This window comes from Adiantum capillus-veneris, chromosome 9, assembly GCF_014529385.1.
Source record: "Adiantum capillus-veneris isolate H3 chromosome 9, ASM1452938v2, whole genome shotgun sequence".
NCBI lineage: Eukaryota > Viridiplantae > Streptophyta > Polypodiopsida > Polypodiales > Pteridaceae > Adiantum > Adiantum capillus-veneris.
Window position 1 is genome coordinate 106,367,057 of NC_140939.1, and position 15,660 is coordinate 106,382,716.

The following is a 15,660-nucleotide window of genomic DNA, read 5'->3' on the forward strand; positions in this document are numbered from 1 at the left end:
ACCAGCATATAAGGAACCCTATGGCCTTCAGGCCACAGGGTGTCAACATAGAGAAAACAGAGGTTCTCACTAGCATAGAGGGGAACCTATGACCTTCAGCCCACAAAGTCTCCTCAACATAGAGAAAATAGTGTTTTTACTAGCATAGAGAGCACCCTATGGCCTTGGGTCCATAGGTTGCCAAAAAACCATCACGAAGGGTTTCTTCAAAACATAGAGGGCACCTTGTGCCCTTGGGGTCATACTATGTGTAGAGCATAGAGAGGTTCTTACTAACATACAAGGGACCCTATGGCCTGAATTAGGGTGCCAATATAGAGAATAGATCGGTTCTTACTAGCACAGAGGAGACCCTATGGCCTTCACGCCAAAGGTTGCCAATATAGAACAAAGATCAGTTCTTACTAGCATAGAGAGACCAAATAGTGCTTTATACCTGGGGCCATAGGGTACCAAAACAATGAGGGTTGTTCAATGGCATAGAGAGCACCCTATGGCCCTGGGTCCATAGGTTGCCAAAAAACCCTCCTGAAGGGTTTCTTCAAAACATAGAGGGAAACTTGTGGCCTTGGGGTCATCAGATGTGTAGAGCATAGAGAGGTTCTTACTAGCATACAGGGGACCCTATGGCCTTTATGCCATAGGGTGCCAATATAGAGCATAGATCGGTTCTTACTAGCAAAGATCGCACCCTATGGCCTGAAGGCCAAAGGGTCCAATATAGAGCATGGAGAGGCTCTTACTAGAATATAGGGGACCATATGGCTTTCAAGTCACATGGTGCCAATATAGAGAAAATAATTTTTTTACTAGCATATAGAACATCCTGACCTAGGGGGATTGGTTGTCAAAAATCCATCATAGAAGGATTACTATGGCCTTCAGCCCACAAGGTCTTCTCAATATAGAGAAAATAGTATTTTTAATTGGCATAAAAAGCACCCTTGGGGCCCTTGAGGCCAACCCTATGGCCTTCAGGCCTTAGGGAGCTAATATAGAGCATGGTGCTTTATATCATCATAGAGAGCTATGGCCCTAGGGCCATAGCAAAACAATGAGGTGTTTTTGGAAACGATGAGGGCACCTTGTGGTATTGGGGCCATAGGAAGTCAATATAGATCATAGATCATAAACGATAGAGCATAGAGCACAAAGAGATTCTTAGTATCATAGAGAGAACCCTATGACCTTCAGGCCACAAGGTGCCATTATAGAGTAAACAGAGGTTCTTACTAGCATAGAGGGGACCATATGGACTTCATCCCACAAGGTCTCCTCAATTTAGAGCAAATAGTGGTTTTTACTTGCATGGAGAGAACCATATGGCCATGGGGTCATAGGTTACCAGAGAACCCTCATGAAGCATTTCTTTAAAACATTGTGGCCATCTTGTGGCCTTGGGGCCATAGGATGCCAATGTAGAGCATAGAGAGGTTCTTACTAGCATGCAAGGGACCCTATGGCCTTCATGCCACATGATGCCATATGGTGGTGGTGTAGAGGCTCTAAAGGGGTATTTAGGCCATTTAAGGGATACTTCTTTGAGGGTCCTCTAATGTCATAAGAGAACATGTGATCACACTACCATAGAGTGTCCTAGGTACACTTGTAGAACCATTTTTTTGGCATCTTTTGGAACTAGGACCACATGGTTTAACATAGAGGGGACTCTATGGCCCTAGGTCCATATGGATGTAATAATATCCATCTTGTCTAAATATGTGTCATTCTTTTTACAGAAAATGTCTCAGAAGAGAAAGTCAAAGTCAGTTGATGCAACAGGCTCAACACCAAGTTCTTGGTATCTAGATTTTCACTTACCAAATGGTTGAAGTGATGAGAAATTCCACTTGTTCTTTCAAGATAAAGAGCAATTTCCCTTCAAGGACTGTGGTATTGTCAAGGAGATAAAGAAAGATTGTTCAGATCTTGAAATGTCTCCATGCCTTGGAGTAAAACTACTCAATGGTGACTCCTACTTGTTGGAGCTTGTGGCCTTTGCTCAAAAATTGGTGAAGGTTGATTATGAAGGAGTGACAATGACAAAAGCAGGGTGGGTGGAGCTTCAAGACAACACTCCAAGTGAGAACTTTATAGACTTATATATTGAGGGCTTTAAGAAAGTCAATCAATATTTAGGTAATTTGAGCAGCACAAAGAAGAATAAGAAGCGAAAGAATGAAGACACAGGTACAACAAATCAATCCAAGATGCAAGGAGAGTCAGATTCCCTCCCTTGGAGAAAATAGTGGAAATGTGGCAGAAGAAAATCTTTCAGCTATACCCTTACAGACTCAAGAAGCAGGAGATTCTAGTGGACTTGAAACCCTAACAGTTGCAACCCCCTTAGTGGTAGTGGTTGTGCACTCAACATCCTTAGTTGTGTTGGACTTTATTATACAGCCCAAAGAAAAAGATCTTGATACAGAAGTTGCCAAAACTTCCAAGAGTGGGCTAGATGGATACCTCGAAATTTCACACTATTTTAAATTTGGTGTACAATTTACCCAATTGATCTCAGTTGAGCAATGCAACCTTGCACCAGATGGCTATAGATTCAGACCATTGTCAGATGTATATGTGAAATATCTCTTGAAGCAATTTGTAGGGCACTCTAGGCCAGTCTCCAGTGCATCACACTTGATGCTGTATAACCGAATTACAAAAATGCCTTTACAAACAACTGAAGTGAATAGAGACAAGCTATCAACATACCACTACTGGATTTTAGGTGGTCATCATTCCATCATAGTGGCTAGAGCTTTTTTGCGTAACAACAGCACTAAGTATGCTTTGAGAAAAGAGTTCTAGAAGTTTAGAACTGCAAGGATAGTGGTAGATGCTCCGAAAGAGGTTGCTGTTTGAATTTCCAAAATGGAGAACATGGAGAGAATAATAGCAATGAAACACCAGCTTTATGTGGAGGTCTTGAAGCATGGCTGTAGTCAATGGCTTGCATGTTCTAAACCAACAAAACCCAAGGTAGGTGTTCCTGTCGTTCATCTGAGTCGAGCAGGTTGGGATGTAAGTTCCACTTCCCTATGCTTGTTTTTGTTACAAATATGTCTTGAAATAAAGTTAATTTTCTTTTCTTTATTTTGAAGAACTTTGTAAATGTGGCGAACATCGTGCTCAACCATAAATCATTTTCCAACAAAGAAGCACACATGGTCATGTACGATGATGAAATCTATGATCAGTGGATACACATCTTAGAGAAGCATCAGACATCAACTGCTCATGGGCGACAACCAAGCATAACAACCTTTAGATTCCTAGCTAGTTTAGAAGATAATGATGTGAAGCTACTACAACAAGAGCTGGCAGATGAGAAGATCTTCTTAGTGAAGCAACCACGTCAAGCGGGCATGCTCGACCTCACTGCATGTGCAATGGTCTTAAAGAAGACCAGGGTTTTTGAGCCTCAAATGTTGATGACATTTAAAGAGATAGATCCATCAGCAATAGTAGTTACTTCATGGGATAAATGTAAGTCTCATTATAACATTACAGATGAGATTTAGAAATCTCTCTTCACGAGTTGTATGCAATGGCTAAATCTCCTAATACAAAAAGGAAAGGAGAAAGAGCCAATTCCTGAGATCACTAGGGGATATGTGCAGTGGATCATTGCACAAAAGAATGGCACTTCTAGTTTGCAATTCATTTTACCATGGACAATCAAGTGTGTTGGAAAGAATTTGGAAGGCATTGAGTTTCTCTGCAGTGATAATAGCTCTAGTGTTAAAGAGTCATTGTTGGAGCCAATGCATACTCTCTGCATCTATCTCAAAGAAGATGATCAAGTGATAGACATCTTCTCATTAGGCTATGGGACTAAAGAGGCACTACAACAACAGAGAAAGGTGATATCATTTGCATGTAGTAGTGATCAAATGACACAATTGGAATCTCTTTGGCATTCCATAGTGGAAGAAGACCTTGATCTTAGAAGGTGGGCATGTGTGGATAACACAGAGAAAGTAAATGCCAAGGATTCAGAGGAAGAAGAAATTGAAGAACCATTGGATGCAAGTGCCGATGCCATTCTAGAAAGTCTACAGGAAACAGGTTAACCTAGCCACCCATGATATTACATTACTGATATTTAGATTATTATTGTTGTCATTTTATTTTATTTGTCCCATCTCAAATCTGCCCATGATGTTAAAAACATTGATATTTGGCTTGTTATTTTTTTCAATTTATTTTCTTTGAAAAAATGTGAACTTATGAGTTTGAGTTTTTTCACAATAAATGAATTAGACTTAAGTGTATGATATTATATGGACATGTTTTGGTAAATAGAATTGTACATTCATATATGGTCATAAGATATATATTATGTAATACTTTAAAGTTAATTGATCATATGAGGTTTGGGAAGAATACACTATGACTTGAGGATCATATAGTTCTTTGTAGACTTGAGGATCATAGAGTTATTTGTAGACAGACACCCTATGGCCCTAGGGCCATAGAATCTCCCAAAAGAAAATGGGATACCCTGCAACCTTACATATGTAGGGTGATTACACAGAGTCTCTAACAAGGCACATAAGCATCTGGGTTACTCTATAGCCTTAGGCCCATAGGGTGTCAACGTAGAATTCCCCAAAAGAATTTGGCTACCCTACAATCTTACGGATATAGGGTGATTACATAAATTCTTTAAAAGGGCACATATGCATTTGGGCTAGTCTACAGCCTTAAGGCCATAGGGTGTCAACACAGCTGTCCTACAATCTTATGTATATAGAGAGATTACATATAGTCTCTAAATGGGCACATGAGTATTTGGGCTATTCTAGAAGGAAACATAAGTTATCCAAGAGCATTTGGGATACCCTAAGGCCTTAGGGCCATAGGGTGGTGACATAGAATCTCCACAGGGGCACTTAAATCACCCCATGGATGCAAATCACCTAGATCTTATGGACACATTTTATAAAACATTACATGGCACCCTATGGCCTTTAGACCATAGGTTGGTTATTCTAGGTCACCTAAAGACTCTTTAAGTGTTTCAAGAACATTTTTCGTTGGCCTTATATCTTGTGTCCATATACATTAGGGACATATATTTCTTATCTTGTGATTAAGGTTTAATATTCTATTGAGAATGAAATAATCTAGAAAAAACTAAAAAGTATTTAGTCCTCAAAATTCCAAAATGAGAGTTTGACAATTGATATATGATCATTTTTTATTGGGTGTAAGTTCTTCTATTGTGAATTGATGGTGTAAGCGTTTGAAATAATTATCTTTGTATTGCAACTAACTAGATTAAACATATTCACTTTGAAATAATTATCTTTGTATTGCAACTAACTAGATTAAACATATATTCAACATTTGTTGTAAATACCAATTATTTGCATAGATAGTAAACATCGAGTATAAATGATTATTGAAGCATTTGTCCTTTGGATTATGTGAAGATCTAGTTCTTTGATTGTAACAAGATTTTATTCAAAGATATAAAGTGCGAGTATTTTGTTCCAAACTATGATTTTGTTTCTCTTCTAGATGATGCAGAGAATTGGAATTTATATCTTGAATTTTTTTCAATAGAGGGAAGCTAGGACTAGTAGAATTTTTTAGCTTGTCATGTAGCAATCGGAATATTGTATCAAGGTTTATTGCAAAGAAATGATTGTATAATGTATAACCATTGTTTAAGTTTGTAAATTGGAAGTAGCAGGCAATGCAAGTTCCAAAACATGTGCAATGCCATAAGGAGAATCCAACACAAATACTTTTGCCCCTTAGGATTTGTAAATCAAAGTGCATGGTGAGCCGGACCTTCCATCCACCAATAGATCAATGCATTTTTGAATTAAAGTACTTGTAAATTTGATTTAAATGTTTGAATTTTATGATGATATTTGAAGGCAAAGACCCCTTCAACTGTGTGGCAAAGCAACAAATGTATGATGTATGATAATGATTCAATTTTGTATATCGTGTTGCATATTTATCGCAGTATTAACTTACACATTTTGCTAGCATAGAGGACACCCTATGGCCCTAGGACCATAGGATGCCATCATATCCCATGTACAATTTCTCTTTTACCATAGAGGACATCTTATGAATCTAGGGTCATAAGACTCCAGCATAGTGCATAAATGGCTTCTTATAAGTATACACATAAACATAGTGCATAGAGGGAAATTTACTAGCATAAAGACCGTCCTATGGCCTTGGGAACATAGGGTGCCAACATAGAGCATAGAGGGATTTTTATTAGCACCTTGTTGCCCTTGGGACACCATAGTGCCATAAAGTGGTTTTTGTATATATAGTAGAGAATTCTCACACACATGATACCTTGGTCACTATCTACCCCTTGGACCATATGATAGTAGCATAGAGGACACCCTATAGCCCTAGGGTTTCCTTCTATCACTAGGGCCATACACTGCCAACATATAGTATACATGGTTTCTTCACAGAGCAAACCTCTTAGCCCTACGCAATAGAGTGGAAACCTAGACCATATAATGTATCCTACTACCATAGAAGGCACCCTATGACCCTGAGGCCAAAGAGTACCAATTTAGGGCATAAAGGGTCGCTTCCTAAGTTGAAGGGCACCTTGTGGCCCTAGGGAGCACCCTATGGCCCAATGGCCATAGGGTGTCAACATAGTCAAATGGGGTGTAAACTTAGAGCATAGAGGGTTTCTTACTATCATGGAGGACACCCTATGTCCTCGGTGCCATAGGGTGCAAACATATAGCATGGAGGGTTCCTTGCTAGCATAGAGAGCACCCTATGGACTTGGGACCATATGATTCCAACAAAGAGCATAAACGGTTTTTTGATAGCATAGATGATAGCTTATTTTGCTGGGGCCATATGATACAAAAGTAAAAGAGTCTTAAGAAGGGCACCTAGGCCACTAAATCACCATGGGTCCATAAGGTGGTCTTTGTGGGGAATGCTCCTAAAGGGTTCGTTGGCTATCCTATGGCCTTTGGCTACCAACATAGAGTTTAGATGGTTTCTTACTAACATAGAGCTCACCTTGTGGCCTACGGTCTTTAGATTCTAATATAGAGTTTCAATGGCTTCATACTAGGCGTAAGGGGCACCCTATGGCCTTGGGGCCATAGAGTGCCAATGTAGAGCACAGAAGTTTTCTTTCTAGCATAGAGGGCACCATGTGGCCTAGAAGCCATTTGATGCACCCTATGGCCCAAGGGCTATAGGTTGCCAATGTAGACAAGGTTTCTTAGTAGCATTATAAAGGGTACCTTGTGGCCCTCAAATCTCCATAGGGTGCCAACATAGAGTTTCAATATTGAGCATAGAGGATTTCTTACTAGCATAGAGGCTACCTTGTGGCCCTAGGTCCATAGGGTGCAAACATAGAGAATAGAGGATTTCTTACTATCATACAGGGTACCTTGTGGCCCTAGGTCCATAGGGTGCAAACGTAGAGCATAGAGGATTTGTTACAAGCATAGAGGGGAGGAATCTCAAATCTCGAGCGAGATTTTCCGAGCAATCCCTAAAATGAGCAAGACTAGCCAAGGCACACTGTACAAATAAAAAACCAGACATGATTTTTTAGGTAGCTTCAAGCACAAAAAAAAAACTGAAACAGTATTACAACTAATTTTAATGGTAAAACGACCACAAATTTTTGTAAAAAGAAACCCCTTGAACAAGGGTTTGGTATATGTTTCCTTTGATAGGCTAGAATGATTGGAACCCATACAATGTCATGTTGATATTCCTCTTCTTGGAACTAGTTGCCCTTAGATATTGGAAGCTCATTTCTACCACCATTGATCCTTGTTGGGAATAGTCGCACCATGATTCCAATGGATATAAATCTCCTATTCCTTGTGCCACTCGAACAAATCTCATGAATAAGGAGAGTCTGGGAGCTTGAGCTTCTCTTCACTTCTTCTTCTCCTCTCTCTTGCTCTACCCCAAGTTATTGTGGGTTGATGTACAATAACATACTATGCAATTTAAGGTACTCTAGATAAAACGGTGGAAACTCGAAAATAATTCTATTATTGCAATGAGGCTATTCTTTTGAGAAAATCCACATCATGGTATATATTAAATTTTGGATCACACCAACATAGGTAGCCTTCTATTGGGGGGGGCGAGGGTGGGGGGGGGGGGGGGGGGTGGGGGGGTGGGGAGTGGGAGTTAGTGGTGATGCCAAAGGTGGTGGCGACAAATGTGTCAAGGGAGGTGGTAATGGTGGGGGATTATAAAGAGTTCTTTCATAGAAGAATGTGCAAGGTTGGATAAAGCTATGAAAAACTTTCTTATGACAACTTTGTCCACATGCTAGTTCTCTTTCACCTACCCATATCGATACAAACCTAGGTTAAGTGTAATTCCACCTACAAATTTTGAGATTTATCTTCAAAATTCAAAGTAGAAGGTGAATAAACCTACAAACTTTAGAGAAATTCAGTGCAAAAATATTCTCTTAAATTTTCCATGTTTATATGAGCACAGCTCAAAGTTCCTAGATTTCTTGGGGTTCCTAGTCTGCTGAGTTGTCCATCATGCCTCAATCAAGATTACTCACCCAACATGTGATGCCCCTATGTTGAATACAATTCTTAAAGCTATGGTGTATGATTGTCATCGTAGTCCTTTGGAATTGTTTTCCTAATGCGGCTTAGCCCTCCATTTTTGTTTGTACTCTATCTATTGCTTTGGAGTTGTACGTCCATCAATGTCTCATAGCAATTCAAATGGATGGTAGTCTAGAATTGCATGTGTCCTCTTACAGAATGATGTGGCCCAGGCCTCGGTCCTTAGCACCCCATAAGGTGACCCCCTCCAAGGGGTAACTGGGAGGTTGGTTGTGCTACAACAAACAACATTGTGCCATGTTGAGACAACTGTGTTTGCTAGGAAAGGTAAATCTAAGGGTCCTAATCATTGAAAAACTTGATTTTGAAGGAGTTGGGCAAGGAAACTCACAATAGATAACGTAAGAATGTCCTCAAGTTCAACCATCGTCATTTTCAGCAACTGTATAGTATAAACAAAACCCTTCAAAAAATCTCTTTGAAAGAGATGTGGACTCTTTCACACAGGGGCTAATGCTCGAAAAACAATTTGTTCTGAAAACTTGGCAAACCTACCGATGAGAATTTTTGTGGTGAACTGACTAAATTTGAAGGTTTTTACTCCAAATGACGCTAAATTTCTCTAAATTTTGTAGGTTTTCTCTCTTTCAAATTTAAAATTTAGAGGTAAATCTCAAAATTTGCAGGTGAAATTAACATGCACCTAGGTTTTTTTTCCACCCCCCCCCCATCTCTTTCTCTCTCCTCGCTCTCTCTCAATCTCTGTAAAAGAATTACACTAAACCTAGGTTTTTTTTCCACCACACCCCCCCCCCCCCCCCCCCCTTTTTTAATATATCTTCCTACTCTCTAAAATCGTAGGTACACACATGCAGGCTAAATATTTGAATGCGCAAACATACATTACCGAGGGTCGGGACTCAGGAGGTATAATAAAGGAGGATAAAGGATCTATGGCGGGGCAACAAGCGATGAAGATGAAGCGAGGGCGGGGACTGACGATCAACGAAAATCTCTCCCTGAGGAAGTGATGATGAAGATCAAGAACACTAAGTTGTTGCTTCAGGACGGTGCCATGCTCGCTTTGCTCAATAGCAGCAGTAGTACGTACTCTTCTACAACTCCTGCTTGCACCCCTGCTCGCTTTGTCTTTGTGGATCTCAGCTCTGTAGGTAGACTCCTAATGGAGGATCTTCTGTTCGACGCCTCCCACCAAGTGGACGCAGCCTCACATGGCCTCTTTGCTTGCCAAACTGTCGTCGCAGCCGCCCCTACCTCCTCCGCGGATAAAGTATAATAGATGATCCATTTCCCACTTGCGTCTGTGTGTGTGAGAGATCAAATCTTGTGTGTGTGTGTGTGTGTGTGTGTGTGTGTGTGTGAGAGAGAGAGAGAGAGAGAGAGAGAGAGAGAGAGGGGAAGAAGAAGAAGAAGAAGAAGAGAGCTTTAACGTCGTAGGAAACTATCCCATAGTCTTAGAGAGTTTTTTGAAACGTTGGCACATACTTATCTCTCTCCAAAATAATAAAGGAGAAAGCTAGCTGCGCTAGACATCGAAAGTGAAAGCCTACGGAGAGAGAGCGGCAGCGGGCATGCAAGTGAGCAGCAGGGAGGGAGCGGCCGGCGCGAAGGAAGTGGGCAGAGGGAGGAGGTGGAGGGAGAGCCAAAATATCCTGCGAATTGTGGTGGCGACGGGAGGGGGGATCCAGACGTTGAGGATGCCATGTGGCTCGCCGGACGGCAGCCGCACCCAGAATGCCAAGCACTGGATGGGGTTGTAGAAGGTGGTGGGCGGAGCCCCTCCTCGCTATGCCCACCGGCAGCCGGCTGCCCCTACTGTAGATGTCAACTGTAGGCAGGTCAGCGAGTCTTTCCATAGTTGCGCCTCCCTCACACTGAGAGAAATCACGTCGTTTGGATTGTCGCCTCCGTGCTCATCCACTCCTATCTGTGCCTTCATATTGTCGTCCTCCTCGCTGTCCATGTACGCCACTGCGTAGGCCCACGTACGCCTAACCTGCAGCCTCGCCTTCTTGAGGTCCTGAGCTGAGATGTTTCTGAGTTCGATGGTCCACTGCGTCTGCACTTTCTTTTTAACTCTGCGGGCCTCCTTGCTGCTGACTTAGCTCAAGTAACTGCGTCATACTGCAAGTTTGAAACTGGACTATAGATTTTCATCAATGTGTGTGTGTGTGTGAGAGAGAGAGAGAGGGCTCGCTCTCTAGTACGGTGAAAGACCCAAGGGAGGGGGGGGGAGGGAGAGAAAGAGAAAGACAGCGAGTCCCTGAGTCCCTTCACAACGCAATTTACATAACTATTCAATATTGATCTACTGCATATTCCTTTAGTCAAAACAAAAAAGAAACTCTCTGAAAGAGCGCGCGCCGGCACGCGTTCTTTCAGAGAGTTTCTATTGTGAACTAAACCTATAATTAAGAAGGGCTATTCCCTCCTCCTTTCAATGAGCGAGAAAGAGAGAGCCCTCTGCGCCAACTTGTCTGCTCTCTTTGCCCCCGCTCCCTTCCCCCTTTGCGCTTGCCTCTCCCCCTCCTTACTCCTTCGTTCAACCCTTCTCCGGTTTCTGCCTGGGCCTCCACAACAGCAGCACCATGCACCTCCCTTTTTTGCCAGTCTCGGCCCCTCCCGGCTCTTCTCTCTCTGCCTACACCTGTCCGCTGCCTGCTGCAGAAGCCCCCAACCAAGGCCTTCCCTTCATAACCTGGCATGCAAAAGCTGGACACACACACACACACAAACATTATAAACATAGTGAAATTTCATAATCAAAAGAATCATGCATCTGAGAGAGAGAGCGATGGTATGGTATGTGTACTGGTCCCTATCACTATTTTCTACATGGTATCAAGGGTCAGACGGGTCCAACCCGAGAGTGGCTCCCCTCCTTTCTCTGCGCCATCCACCTCTCTCCCCTGTCTCTCCTTCACAACTCCTCACACACAAAACAAGGTAATCTCCCAGCATGCAACACAGGTGCTAGATTTCACCTTGAAGGTGATGCAAAAGGTGTTGCCGAAGATGGTTCACCCCCCCAAGAAGATGTCAGTCCCCTCCCACCGCAAAGAGGAAAAGATGATGGCGACCTCCTGCGGCAAAATGGAGATGAAGGGCAAGAGTACCTTGGCGAAGAAACCGCCTCTGCATCTTCTGAACCAATTGCAAGCCAAAATGTGAATGTGCATGCCGCATCCTTTAAGAGAATTGCAAGCCAAGGTGCGCAAGGCGATAATCCCGCACTCTTTGCGCATGCTAAAGATCAATTCCTCACAGCACATGATGAAAGGAAAACAGTCCGTGGAGAAGGCTCTCTCCTGCCAAGTCAAGGCTTTGCAACAAAAAAGCCCTCAATGGATGGGCACAAACATGAGCACTAGATACTCAGAACCCCTTTGTTGTACTACACAATTGGAAATTATGCTATAGCATGTATCGCAGTGAAGAAATCAAATCCACCCCATCAACAATCTCTACTTCAAAGAGAAATGGCAATTGTACTTCAAGTTGTTGTCCACTCAGATTTGTGCACGAATTTCAATTTTACAGGGTAGGGAATAGTCCCTCAAGGACCATTCCCCATAATCCTTCGACCCATCTGCCGGTTGCCATCGGGGAGGAGGATTGTGGAGAATGGTCCCTCAGGACCATTCCTGGCCGTCAAGGGTCGGGGGGCCAATAGGTTGCTCTTCCTGCACGTTCTTCCTCCACCTCATGCACTACCCTCTGTACGAGTCTGTTGCAGGCCCCACCGTGTGCTCAGCTACACCACGCCCCCACTCGTTTATTACTTCTGTTGATTTGGTGTGCGATCATTGGAGCAGATGAGCGATGATTCCGAGAGCTGAGTTGCCATGCAATCATTGGAAATGATGGTTGCCATTGATGGGATGAGACGTACGATTATTTCGGGTGCTAAGGTGTCAAGAATCGAATAGCTCTGCAATCTAATTTTGTCCAGTAATGAGGGCAAGATGGAGGGCCAGGATCCGCTGCCCCCGAACTTCGACCTTGACAGAAAAGGGATATATAACAAACAATAAATATTATGTTGATGATAAAATTTACTCATGCGTACAAACACTTGCTCGGGTTTGTGTTTGCTCGGAAAAACTCGCTCGGTGCGTGGTAAGACTCCACAAAGGGCACCCTATGGCCCAAAGGCAATAGAGTGACAACATGTAGCATAAAGGGTTTCTTACTAGCATAAGAGGCAGACCTTGTGGCCCTCGGGTCATAGGGCGCCAACATAAAGCATATATGGTTTCTTACTAGTGCTCATAGAGGGCATCTTGTGGCCCTATGACAACCCATGGCCTTAGGGCCATAGGGTGTAACATAAATAAAGTACCATATGGCTTTGAAGCCATATATCTATTTATATGTTGAGACCTCCCAACAATCCTAACCCTATGGCCTTGAGGCCATAAAGAGACATATTTTCGATTATCTTAAAGTCATAGAGATATCTACAAAGAGAACTGTATGGCCTGAAGGCCATAATAAACTTAGTCAAGGAAATCATCCAATGCAAGAAGATCATGGAAATAGAAAATGAGACTTCTGCTCTAGATCTTAAAGGCATAAATGTTTCTCCAAGTATACTTCTAAGCGCTACCACCATGGACAAAGAACTAATGTAGCTAGATAAAGATTAGGAATCTCTAGACAATAAGGAGAATAAAAATAAATTCATTGTAGATGTGTTGTCAGTTAGTAAATTTGCTATTTGCGATTAGTTTTTTCTAAGAGTGTGACAAAAAAGAGTTATCAAAATGTAGATACTTTGAAATCTAAAATTAAGTGTTCTTTAAACTTGCAGTCCTTCAACAAGATATTGCGGTTGACAAAGTTTTACTCGAGATTGTTGGTATAGAGGATGCTAATGCCATTGACCCTATTGAGAAATATTCTATCAATCTCCATGTCAACCAAAGAGTTTCTGACGAAGATGACAAGAATCTACAAGTCTTTGAAGGTCAACTGCTACAACGGCTGGAGATAAATTTAAAGAGTAATCCAATGGAAGAAGACAGTGAAAGTTCCAGAACATGTGCAAGGGAGGAAGAAGAATCTAATGAAAATATTCTAGTAACCTGAGAGTTGGGAGTTGGATTGCATGACACCACAATGGAAGTAGAAGGTTTTTTTTTTTTTTTTCTGAAAAGCTCTTTCAATTTTGGAGTTTAACTTACACTTTTTGCTAGCATAGAGGACACCCTATGGCCCTAGGACCATAGGATGCCATCATATCCCATGTACAATTTCTCTTTTACCATAGAGGACATCTTATGGATCTAGGGTCATAAGATGCCAACATAGTGCATAAATGGCTTCTTATAAGTATACACGTAAACATAGTGCATAGAGGGAATTTTACTAGCATGAAGATCGCCCTATGGCCTTGAGGCAATAGGGTGCCAACATAGAGCATATAGGGCTTTTTATTAACACCTTGTTACCCTTGGGAGACACATGATACCTTGGTCACTATCTGGCCCTTGGACCATATGATAGTAGCATAGAGGACACCCTATAGCCCTAGTGTTTCCTTCTATCCCTAGGGCCATACACTGCCAACACATAGTATACATGGTTTCTTCATAGAGCAAACCTCTTAGCCCTACGCAATAGAGTGGAAACCTAGACCATATAATGTATCCTACTACCATAGAAGGCACCCTATGACCCTGAGGCCAAAGAGTACCAATTTAGGGCATAAAGGGTCTCTTCCTAGGTTGAAGGGCACCTTGTGGCCCTAGGGAGCACCCTATGGCCCCAGGGCCATAGATTGTCAACATAGTCAAATGGGGTGTAAACTTAGAGCATAGAGGGTTTCTTACTATCATGGAGGACACCCTGTGTCCTCGGTGCCATAGGGTGCAAACATATAGCATGGAGGGTTCCTTGCTAGCAAAGAGAGCACCCTATGGACTTGGGACCATATGATTCCAACAAAGAGCATAAACGGTTTTTTGATAGCATAGAGGATAGCTTATTTTGCTGGGGCCATATGATACAAAAATAAAAGAGTCTTAAGAAGGGCACCTAGGCCACTAAATCACCATGGGGCCATAAGGTGGTCTTTGTGGGGAATGCTCCTAAAGGGTTCCTTGGCTATCCTATGGCCTTTGGCTACCAACATAGAGTTTAGATGGTTTCTTACTAACATAGAGCTCACCTTGTGGCCTACGATCTTTAGATTCTAATTTAGAGTTTCAATGGTTTCATACTAGGCGTAAGGGGCACCCTATGGCCTTGGAGCCATAGAGTGTCAATGTAGAGCGTAGAGGTTTCCTTTCTAGCATAGAGTGCACCATGTGGCCTAGGATACATTTGATGCACCCTATGGCCTGAGGGCTGTTGGTTGCCAATGTAGACCGTAGAGGTTTTCTTTCTAGCATAGAGGGAACCTTGTGGCCTAGGGGCTATTTGGTGCTCCCCTAGAGCATACAAGGTTTCTTAGTAGCATTATAAAGGGTACCTTGTGGCCCTCAAGTCTCCATAGGGTGCCAACATAGAGCGTAGAGGGTTTTTCTTACTAGCATAGAGGACATCCTATGGCCTTGGGGCCATAGGCTTTCAATATTGAGCATAGAGGATTTCCTACTATCATAGACGCTACCTTGTGGCCCTAGGTCCATAGGTGCAAACATAGAGAATAGAGGATTTCTTACTATCATAGAGGGTACCTTGTGGACCTAGGTCCATAGGGTGCAAACATAGTGCATAGAGGATTTGTTACTAGCACATAGGGCACTGTATGGCCCAAACACCATAGAGCGATAATATGTAGCATAAAGGGTTTCCTACTAGCATAAAAGACAGACCTTGTGGCCCTCGGGTCATTGGGTGCCAACATAGAGCATATATGGTTTCTTACTAGTGCTCATAGAGGGCATCTTGTGGCCCTATGACAACCCATGGCTTTAGGGCCATAGGGTGACACATAAATAAAGTACCATATGGCTTTGAAGCCATAACATCTATTTATATGTTGAGACCTCCCAACAATCCTAACCCTATGGCCTTGAGGCCATAAACATACATATTTTTGATTATCTTAAAGTCA